The sequence below is a fragment of the Pecten maximus genome, chromosome 6 (genome assembly GCF_902652985.1).
Source record: "Pecten maximus chromosome 6, xPecMax1.1, whole genome shotgun sequence".
Classification (NCBI taxonomy): Eukaryota; Metazoa; Mollusca; class Bivalvia; order Pectinida; family Pectinidae; genus Pecten; species Pecten maximus.
Genome location: NC_047020.1, coordinates 2,021,654 through 2,033,159, shown reverse-complemented (window position 1 = coordinate 2,033,159; position 11,506 = coordinate 2,021,654).

The window sequence follows — 11,506 nt, the reverse complement described above, 5'->3', positions numbered from 1 at the left end:
ATTATTTTATTTAACGAGTTGATTTCCCTACCACCCGGACTGTTATTATTTTATTTAATGAGTTGATTTCCCTACCACCCGGACTGTTATTATTTTATTTAACGAGTTGATTTCCCTTACACCCGGACTGTTATTATTTTATTAACGAGTTGATTTCCCTACCACCCGGACTGTTATTATTTTATTTAATGAGTTGATTTCCCTACCACCCGGACTGTTATTATTTTATTTAACGAGATGATTTCCCTACCACCCGGACTGTTATTATTTTATTTAATGAGTTGATTTCCCTACCACCCGGGCCGTTATTATTTTATTTAACGAGATGATTTCCCTACCACCCGGACTGTTATTATTTTATTTAACGAGTTGATTTCCCTACCACCCGGACTGTTATTATTTTATTTAACGAGTTGATTTCCCTACCACCCGGACTGTTATTATTTTATTTAATGAGATGATTTCCTTACCACCCAGACTGTTATTATTTTATTTAATGTGTTGATTTCCCTACCACCCGGACTGTTATTATTTTATTTAATGTGTTGATTTCCCTACCACCCGGACTGTTATTATTTTATTTAATGAGATGATTTCCTTACCACCCAGACTGTTATTATTTTATTTAATGAGATGATTTCCTTACCACCCAGACTGTTATTATTTTATTTAATGTATTGATTTCCCTACCACCCGGACTGTTATTATTTTATTTAACGAGTTGATTTCCCTACTACCCGGACTGTTATTATTTTATTTAATGAGTTGATTTCCCTACCACCCGGACTGTTATTATTTTATTTAACGAGATGATTTCCCTACCACCCGGACTGTTATTATTTTATTTAACGAGATGATTTCCCTACCACCCGGACTGTTATTATTTTATTTAACGAGTTGATTTCCCTACTACCCGGACTGTTATTATTTTATTTAATGAGTTGATTTCCCTACCACCCGGACTGTTATTATTTTATTTAACGAGTTGATTTCCCTACCACCCGGACTGTTATTATTTTATTGAATGAGTTGATTTCCCTACCACCCGGACTGTTATTATTCTATTAAGTGAATTGCTTTCCCTACTACCCGGACCGTTATTATTTTATTTAACGAGTTGATTTCCCTACCACCCGGACTGTTATTATTTTATTGAATGAGTTGATTTCCCTACCACCCGGACTGTTATTATTTTATTTAATGAGTTGATTTCCCTACCACCTGGACTGTTATTATTGTATTTAACGAGTTGATTTCCCTACCACCTGGACTGTTATTATTTTATTTAATATGTTGATTTCCCTACCACCCGGACTGTTATTATTTTATTTAATGAGTTGATTTCCCTACCACCCGGACTGTTATTATTTTATTTAATGAGTTGATTTCCCTACCACCCGTACTGTTATTATTTTATTTAATGAGTTGATTCCCCTACTACCCGGACTGTTATTATTTTATTTATCGAGTTGATTTCCCTACCACCCGGACTGTTATTATTTTATTTAACGAGTTGATTTCCCTACTACCCGGTCTGTTATTATTTTATTTAACGAGTTGATTTCCCTACCACCTGGACTGTTATTATTTTATTTAACGAGTTGATTTCCCTACCACCCGGACTGTTATTATTTTATTTAATGTGTTGATTTCCCTACCACCCGGACTGTTATTATTGTATTTAACGAGTTGATTTCCCTACCACCCGGACTGTTATTATTTTATTTAACGAGTTGATTTCCCTACTACCCGGACTGTTATCTGTTGATACACCCTACTTTGAAAACCAGACTGACACATCCCTTTCTGAAATTATCATAAGCGAACAAGAGGTTGCTGATATAATTAATACCCTCGACATTAATACGCTGGTCCTGATGTTATTAATCATTGGATGATGAAAATACTTACCTCGGAAATAACCACACCATTTACCCTTATAATCAGCGAATCCCTCCGTACTTCTGTATTTCTCTATTCATGGAAGCTTACCCATTTCACATCTTTTTTTTAAAGGACAACCTGATCTGGCTAACAACTATAGATCTATATCACTTCTTAGCTGTCTTGACAAACTCCTCGAACGAATTATCCATAAACATATTTACAACTATATGTTTGTGAACAAACTTCTCTACAATCTCCAATCTGGATTCCTACCTAACCTCTCTACTACTCACCAACTAACAGAACTTTATCATAACATACGTCTTGCCTTGGAAAACCATGAATATACTGCTATAATTTTGTGCGACTTTTCTAAAGCCTTTGGTGGTCTTTGGATATGTTGCTGGAGGTAAACTTCTAGTGTGAAGGATTTCCTGCAGTGACAGCATAGGTGTTGGATACCATCATTGTTCCTGGCGTGTCGTGCCAGCGACGATTCCAATGTGTACATCTTCGTACAGATGTGGCATCTTCAAGAAAAAGATTTCATGAAGCTATCTGTAAAGTAAATATTACAGAGTCGTTGTTATAAATTGCTTACAGTCATGTTTTCCTGCGCCACAAACAGTCGTGACCTAATGGGCAACAAAGAAAATGTGATAGTAAATGTGCGATTTAAGGGTTTCTCTTAAAAAAAATGTATTTTTGACCGTTCTCAAACACTTCTTCAAGCATTATGTCTGTTTAAAAGCAATGCAGTTATCCGGGAAATGCCATTTTCACCATGCTCTTTGGTAATTTTGTCGATCTAGCAAATATTGTGGAAGTCCCCGAGAAAACGGCGCAACATACATTTAATCTGATTACCTTTAGAAATACCTTAGACATTCCTGGGTTCCATGGTAATTGTAATTGCTACGAATGATATCTTATGGGAACAATATCAACATGATTTCTCACCTGTCACATACGAGGGCTGATTGATATGTTGTGAGCCTCATATTGAAAGATTTCAATTTTGACGGACATATTGTATTATTTTTCAACATAATCCCCTTCAGTATCTATACACTTTTGCCAGCGGTATTTAAGGGCCTCAATGCCGCCTTTCTTGGCTGTTCAGAAAGTCATCAACTGCATGAATGGTTTTGGAAATAGATGAAAGTCTGATGGAGCGAGATCAGGTAAATAAGGCGGATGCTCAATCAGTTTAAAATCACAATCGTTAATGGCAGCCATGACAATGACAGACTTGTAAACAGGAGCATTGTCCTGATGGAATAACACACCTTTAGTGAGCTTTCCGCTGCGCTTGAATTTAATATTTCCCCGTAACTGCCTCAGAAGTGAAGCATATTATGTGCCATTGATTGTTTGTCCCTTTTGGAGATAATCTATCAGCAGAATACCATCTGCATCCCAGAAAACCGAGGCCATAACCATCCTAGCTGATGGAACAGTCTTTGCCTTCTTTGGCGGGGGAGATCCAGGGTGCTTCCATTCTTTTGATTGTTTTTTGGCCTCTGGGGTAAAATGTTGGACCCATGTTTCATCCATTGTGACAAATCTCTGAAGAAAGTTGGCAGGATCTTCCTCAAAAAGGTTAAGATTAGCACGCGATAATGTGCGCCTGGTGTGCTTCTGATCAACTGTAAGGGGTCTTGGTACCCATCGGGCCGAAAGCTGTCTCATTGTAAGATCCTCGGTCAGAATGGAGTGTACTCTTTCCTGTAAAATGCCAACTCTACTGACTATATGTTCTTTCAATAACAGGGTCCCAGCCGGTTACTAATTATGATATCGCATTACTAATTAATTTAGTGGTTCCAGTGACTGTTTCTAGTTGGAATATTTTCTATCATTTCCATTTGGCTGATCGTTAGATTGCCCATATAACATCACTATATTCTAACAGAAGTCTTATGAAGGTAAAATAATTTGAAGAGTAGTTCCCGAAAGATCTTCCCAGATCTTAGAAGGTACAGAAATATTAGCGACTCGTCATATAAGAAACTAAAGATTAAAACAAAACAAAAACGAAAATGGTGTTCGTGTTATGGTTTCGTTTGGACGTCAGTAGTCTCCAATTGTTTCATTCTAATACCCCAGATTTTGATGTCGGTACAGAATTGATCGTTTTGGAAAGATGTGTTGTTTTAATTTTGGTTCGTCGAGATTTTGCGTGTTCATAAACCTTGGGTCAAATATTTGTACTCACTTCTGTCGGTTGTTGGTAACACATTCATCTATTATTTTAAATATGTATTAGATAATTTAATCAAACCGTATTAACCGATGTATAACCACGTCCAAAGGTAAGACGTGAAGGCAGCACCAAAACACAAACCGTATTAACCGATATACAATATATAACCACCCCCAAAGGTACGACGTGAAGGCAGCACCAACACACACACCGTATTAACCGATATATAACTACCTCCAAAGGTACGACGTGAAGGCAGCACCAAAACACAAACCGTATTAACCGATATATAACCACCTCCAAAGGTACGACGTGGAGGCAGCACCAAAACACAAACCGTATTAACCGATATATAACCACCTCCTAAGGTACGACGTGGAGGCAGCACCAACACACAAACCGTATTAACCGATATATAACCACCTCCAAAGGTAAGACGTGAAGGCAGCACCAAAACACAAACCGTATTAACCCATCTATAACCACCTCTAAAGGTAAGACGTGGAGGCAGCACCAACACACAAACCGTATTAACCGATCTATAACAACCTCCAAAGGTAAGACGTGAAGGCAGCCCCAAACACAAACCGTATTAACCGATATATAACCACCTCCAAAGGTAAGACGTGAAGGCAGCACAAACCGTATTAACCGATCTATAACAACCTCCAAAGGTAAGACGTGAAGGCAGCACCAAAACACAAACCGTATTAACCGATCTATAACAACCTCCAAAGGTCAGACAGACGTGAAGGCAGCACCAAAACACAAACCGTATTAACCCATCTATAACCACCTCCAAAGGTCAGACGTGGAGGCAGCACCAACACACAAACCGTATTAACCGATCTATAACAACCTCCAAAGGTAAGACGTGAAGGCAGCCCCAAACACAAACCGTATTAACCGATATATAACCACCTCCAAAGGTAAGACGTGAAGGCAGCACAAACCGTATTAACCGATCTATAACAACCTCCAAAGGTCAGACAGACGTGAAGGCAGCACCAACACACAAACCGTATTAACCGATCTATAACCACCTCCAAAGGTAAGACGTGGAGGCAGCACCAAAACACAAACCGTATTAACCGATCTATAACCACCTCCAAAGGTAAGACGTGAAGGCAGCACCACAACACACACCGTATTAACCGATATATAACCACCTCCAAAGGTAAGACGTGGAGGCAGCACCAAAACACAAACCGTATTAACCGATCTATAACCACCTCCAAAGGTAAGACGTGAAGGCAGCACCAACACACAAACCGTATTAACCGATCTATAATAACCTCCAAAGGTCAGACAGACGTGAAGGCAGCACCAAAACACAAACCGTATTAACCCATCTATAACCACCTCCAAAGGTCAGACGTGAAGGCAGCACAAACACACAAACCGTATTAACCGATCTATAACCACCTCCAAAGGTCAGACGTGAAGGCAGCACCAAACACACACACCGTATTAACCGATATATAACCACCTCCAAAGGTAAGACGTGAAGGCAGCACAAACACACAAACCGTATTAACCGATCTTTAACAACCTCCAAAGGTCAGACAGACGTGAAGGCAGCACCAAAACACAAACCGTATTAACCGATCTATAACCACCTCCAAAGGTACGACGTGGAGGCAGCACCAAAACACACACCGTATTAACCGATATATAACCACCTCCAAAGGTCAGACGTGGAGGCAGCACAAAAACACAAACCGTATTAACCGATCTATAACCACCTCCAAAGGTAAGCCGTGGAGGCAGCACCAAAATACAAACCGTGTTAACCGATATATAACCACCTCCAAAGGTAAGGCGTGGGGGCAGCACCAAAACACAAACCGTATTAACCGATATATAACCACCTCCAAAGGTACGTGAAGGCAGCACCAACACACAACCCGTATTAACCGATCTATGACCACCTCCAAAGGTAAGGCGTGAAGGCAGCACCAAAACACGAACCGTATTAACTGATCTATAACCACCGCCAAAGGTAAGCCGTGGAGGCAGCACCAAACACAAACCGTGTTAACCGAGATATAACCACCTCCAAAGGTACGACGTGAAGGCAGCACCAAACACAAACCGTGTTAACCGATCTATAACCACCTCCTAAGGTACGACGTGGAGGCAGCACCAAACACAAACCGTATTAACTGATCTATAACCACGTCCAAAGGTACGACGTGGAGGCAGCACAAAAAAAAAACAAGTAAACAGGAAGGACGGAGAAAGTTACACAGAAATCCTGTTTACAAATGTGACCATTCGATTGATCAATATATTGAATGAAAACAACTTTGTATATCTGTCAGTTTTAAAGAGAAAGATCAATTTTAATCCCGAAGGAACCGTTTAAAGTGGAATTAAATGCAATCAATACAGGACTGTTTTCATTAAATGTTTATGTGTATGTACATAACAATTTATACGCATTGCATGTCCCATTAAGAGACAGCACAAACGATGTACGTAAACATAGGATTGTCGGTGAAGTGATTTCCGACATATCGACAGGCTTGGTTATTGGTGTATGTATATATATGACCATGAGGCAAGCCATGGAAAATACTAAAAAAAAGTTATAACATGTCATTAACTGTTTGTTGTGTAGCTTAAATCCCATACAATTAGCTAAATTGTATAGAAATGTATGTATTACACTGTTCAAAGGATTTTTTCTTCCGACTTGGTTCTATTGCGAAATAAATGTTGAATCAATAACACCTGAATAGCATACAATTAGTGACGTATGGCCGTCTGATTTGTTAACATTGGATTGATGGGTTCTCTAATCGTAGGTAAATTTATTGTGATGATCGTCTGGGTGAAGCGGTCACACAGAAATGGACTAGTCTGATAACTACCATTAACTCATATGTAACAAACATCCGCTTTACAGAACGTCACGGTATGAACGTTGTTTGTCTCCAGGTACAACGCCATTGTCATTGTATATATAACTTATACATTGTGTCGAGAACATTGGTAGGACGCATAAAATGCATTAGTCCTGCACACCCCGCCAGTCACTAATGTTTTGTAAACACTAATGGACCGTGTAACACCATCATGTTTTTGTATGTTTACCTTTGTCACATTAAAAACACAAAGGAATGACATTAAACGAAACCTGAAGAAAAGGTATACTGAAGATAATATCGTGTAAACCGGAACATCGATATCGAGCAGTTTGTAACACACGGTGGTTAGGTGGGATAGGACACGGTGATTAGATTGGATAGGACACGGTGATTAGATTGGATAGGACACGGTGATTAGATTGGATAGGACACGGTGATTAGGTGGGATAGGACACGGTGATTAGGTGGGATAGGACACAGTGATTAGGTGATATAGGACACAGGACACAGTGATTAGATGGGATAGGACACGGTGATAAGGTGGGATAGGACACGGTGATTAGGTGGGATAGGTTTGGTTTGGTTTATTTTGTTTAACGTCCTATTAACAGCTAAGGTCATTTAAGGACGGCTTCCCGTGCGTGCAACATGCATGCGTGTGGCGAGTGCGTATGTGTGTTTTGGGAGGCTGCGGTATGTTCGTGTTAAGTCTCCTTGTGATAGGCCGGAACTTTTGCCGATTTATAGTGCTACCTCACTGAAGCATACTGCCGAAGACACCCAGCAGGAAACCCCACCCGGTCACATTATACTGGCAACGGGCGAACCAGTCGTCCCACTCCTTGTATGCTGAGCGCTAAGCAGGAGCAGCAACTACCATTTTTAAAGACTCTGGTATGTCTCGGCCAGGGGACAGAACCCAAAGCCTTCCTCACAGGGGCGAACGCTCAACTGAAGACCAAAAGTGAGGCATTATCAAGGGAGACATTAGGAAGAAGAAAGTTGTTCAGAAAGAAGAGAAAAGATAAGATCCCAAATTTAGTCGCCTTTTACGATCATGCAATGGGGGCAGCAGGTACAATTCTTACGCCCTACCTGCAGATGGGATTGGACACGATGATTAGATGGGATAGGACGCGGTGATTAGATGGGGTAGGACATGGTGATTAGATGGGATAGGACATGGTGATTAGATGGGATAGGACACGGTGATTAGGTAGGATAGGACACGGTGATTAGGTGGGAGAGGACACGGTGATTAGGTGAGATAGGACACGGTGATTAGGTGGGATATGACACAGTGATTAGGTGGGATAGGACACGGTGATTAGGTGGGATATGACACGGTGATTAGGTGGGATAGGACACGGTGATTAGATTGGATAGGACACGATGATAAGATGGGATAGGACACGGTGATTAGGTGGGATAGGACACGGTGATTAGGTGGGATAGGACACGGTGATTAGGTGGGATAGGACACGGTGATTAGATGGGATATGACACGATGATAAGATGGGATAGGACACGGTGATTAGGTGGGATAGGACACAGTGGTTAGGTGGGATAGGACACGGTGATTAGGTGGGATAGGATACGTTGATTAGGTGGGATAGGACACGGTGATTAGGTGGGATAGGACACGGTGATTAGGTGGGACAGCACACGGTGATTAGATGGGATAGGACACGGGGATTATAGAGGATAGGACACGGTGGTTAGGTGTGATAGGACACGGTGATTAGGTAGGATAGGACACGGTGAGTAGGTGGGATAGGACACGGTGATTAGGTGGGATAGGACACGGTGATTAGGTGGGATAGAACACGGTGATTAGGTGGGATAGGACACGGTGATTAGGTGGGATAGGACAGGGTGATTAGGTGGGATAGGACACGGTGATTAGATTGGACAGGACACGGTGGTTAGGTGGGATAGGACAGGGTGATTAGGTGGGATAGGACACGGTGATTAGATTGGACAGGACACGGTAGTTAGGTGGGATAGGATACGGTGATTAGATTGGACAGGACACGGTGGTTAGGTGGGATAGGACAGGGTGATTAGGTGGGATAGGACACGGTGATTAGATGGGATATGACACGATGATAAGATGGGATAGGACACGGTGATTAGATGGGATAGGACACGGTGATTAGGTAGGATAGGACACGGTGATTAGGTGAGATAGGACACGGTGATTAGGTGGGATATGACACAGTGATTAGGTGGGATAGGACACGGTGATTAGGAGGGATATGACACAGTGATTAGGTGGGATAGGACACGGTGATTAGGTGGGATAGGACACGGTTATTAGGTGGGATAGGACACGGTGATTAGATTGGATAGGACACGGTGATTAGGTGGGATAGGACACGGTGATTAGGTGGGACAGCACACGGTGATTAGATGGGATAGGACACGGGGATTATGGAGGATAGGACACGGTGGTTAGGTGTGATAGGACACGGTGATTAGGTGGAATAGGATACGGTGATTAGGTGGGTTAGGACACGATGATTAGGTGGGACAGGACACGGTGGTTAGGTGGGACAGGACATTGTGGTTAGGTGGGATAGGACACGGTGATTAGGTGGGATAGGACACGGTGATTAGGTAGGATAGGACACGGTGATTAGGTGAGATAGGACACGGTGATTAGATGGGATATGACACAGTGATTAGGTGGGATAGGACACGGTGATTAGGAGGGATATGACACAGTGATTAGGTGGGATAGGACACGGTGATTAGGTGGGATAGGACATGGTGATTAGGTGGGATAGGACACGGTGATTAGGTGGGACAGGACACGATGATTAGATGGGATAGGACACGGTGATTAGGTGGGGCAGGACACAGTGATTAGGTGGGATAGGACACGGTGATTAGGAGGGATATGACACAGTGATTAGGTGGGATAGGACACGGTGATTAGGTGGGACAGGACACGATGATTAGATGGGATAGGACGCGGTGATTAGGTGGGGCACGACACAGTGATTAGGTGGGATAGGACACGGTGATTAGGAGGGATATGACACAGTGATTAGGTGGGATAGGACACGGTGATTAGGTGGGATAGGACACGGTGATTAGATTGGATAGGACACGGTGATTAGATGGGATAGGACACGGTGATTAGGTGGGATAGGACATGGTGGTTAGGTGGGATAGGACACGGTGATTAGGTGGGATAGGACACGGTGATTAGATGGGAGAGGACACGGTGATTAGGTGGGATAGGACACGGTGATTAGATGGGATAGGACACGGTGATTAGGTGGGATAGGACACGGTGATTAGGTGGGATAGGACACGGTGATTAGGTGGGATAGGACACGGTGATTAGGTGGGACAGGACACGGTGATTAGATGGGAGAGGACACGGTGATTAGGTGGGATAGGACACGGTGATTAGATGGGATAGGACACGGTGATTAGGTGGGATAGGACACGGTGATTAGGTGGGATAGGACACGGTGATTAGGTGGGACAGGACACGATGGTTAGATGGGATAGGACACGGTGATTAGGTGGGATATGACATGGTTATCAGATGGGATAGGACAGGGTGATTAGGTGGGATAGGACATGGTGATTAGGTGGGATAGAACACGGTGATTAGATGGGATAGGACACGGTCATAAGTGGGATAGGACACGGTGGTTAGATGGGATAGGTTTGGTTTGGTTTATTTTGTTTAACGTCCTATTAACAGATAAGGTCATTTAAGGACGGCCTCCCGTGCGTGCGACATGCATGCGTGTGGCGAGTGCGTATGTGTGTTTTGGGAGGCTGCGGTATGTTCGTGTTAAGTCTCCTTGTGATAGGCCGGAACTTTTGCCGATTGATAGTGCTACCTCACTGAAGCATACTGCCGAAGACACCCAGCAGGACACCCCACCCGGTCACATTATACTGGCAACGGGCGAACCAGTCGTCCCACTCCTTGTATGCTGAGCGCTAAGCAGGAGCAGCAACTACCATTTTTAAAGACTCTGGTATCTCTCGGCCAGGGGACAGAACCCAAAGCCTTCCTCACAGGGTCGAACGCTCAACTGAAGACCAAAAGTGAGGCATTATCAAGGAAGAAGAAAGTTGTTCAGAAAGAAGAGAAAAGATAAAATCCCAAATTTAGTCGCCTCTTACGATCATGCAATGGGGGCAGCAGGTACAATTCTTACGCCCTACCTGCAGATGGGATAGGACACGATGATTAGATGGGATAGGACGCGGTGATTAGGTGGGATAGGACATGGTGATTAGATGGGATAGGACACGGTGGTTAGGTGGGATATGACACAGTGATTAGGTGGGATAGGACACGGTGATTAGATGGGATAGGACATGGTGATTAGATGGGATAGGACATGGTGATTAGGTGGGATAGGACACGGTGATTAGATGGGATAGGACACAGTGATTAGGTGGGATATGACACGATGATAAGATGGGATAGGACACGGTGATTAGGTGGGATAGGACACGGTGATTAGGTGATATAGGACACGGTGATTAGATGGGATAGGACATG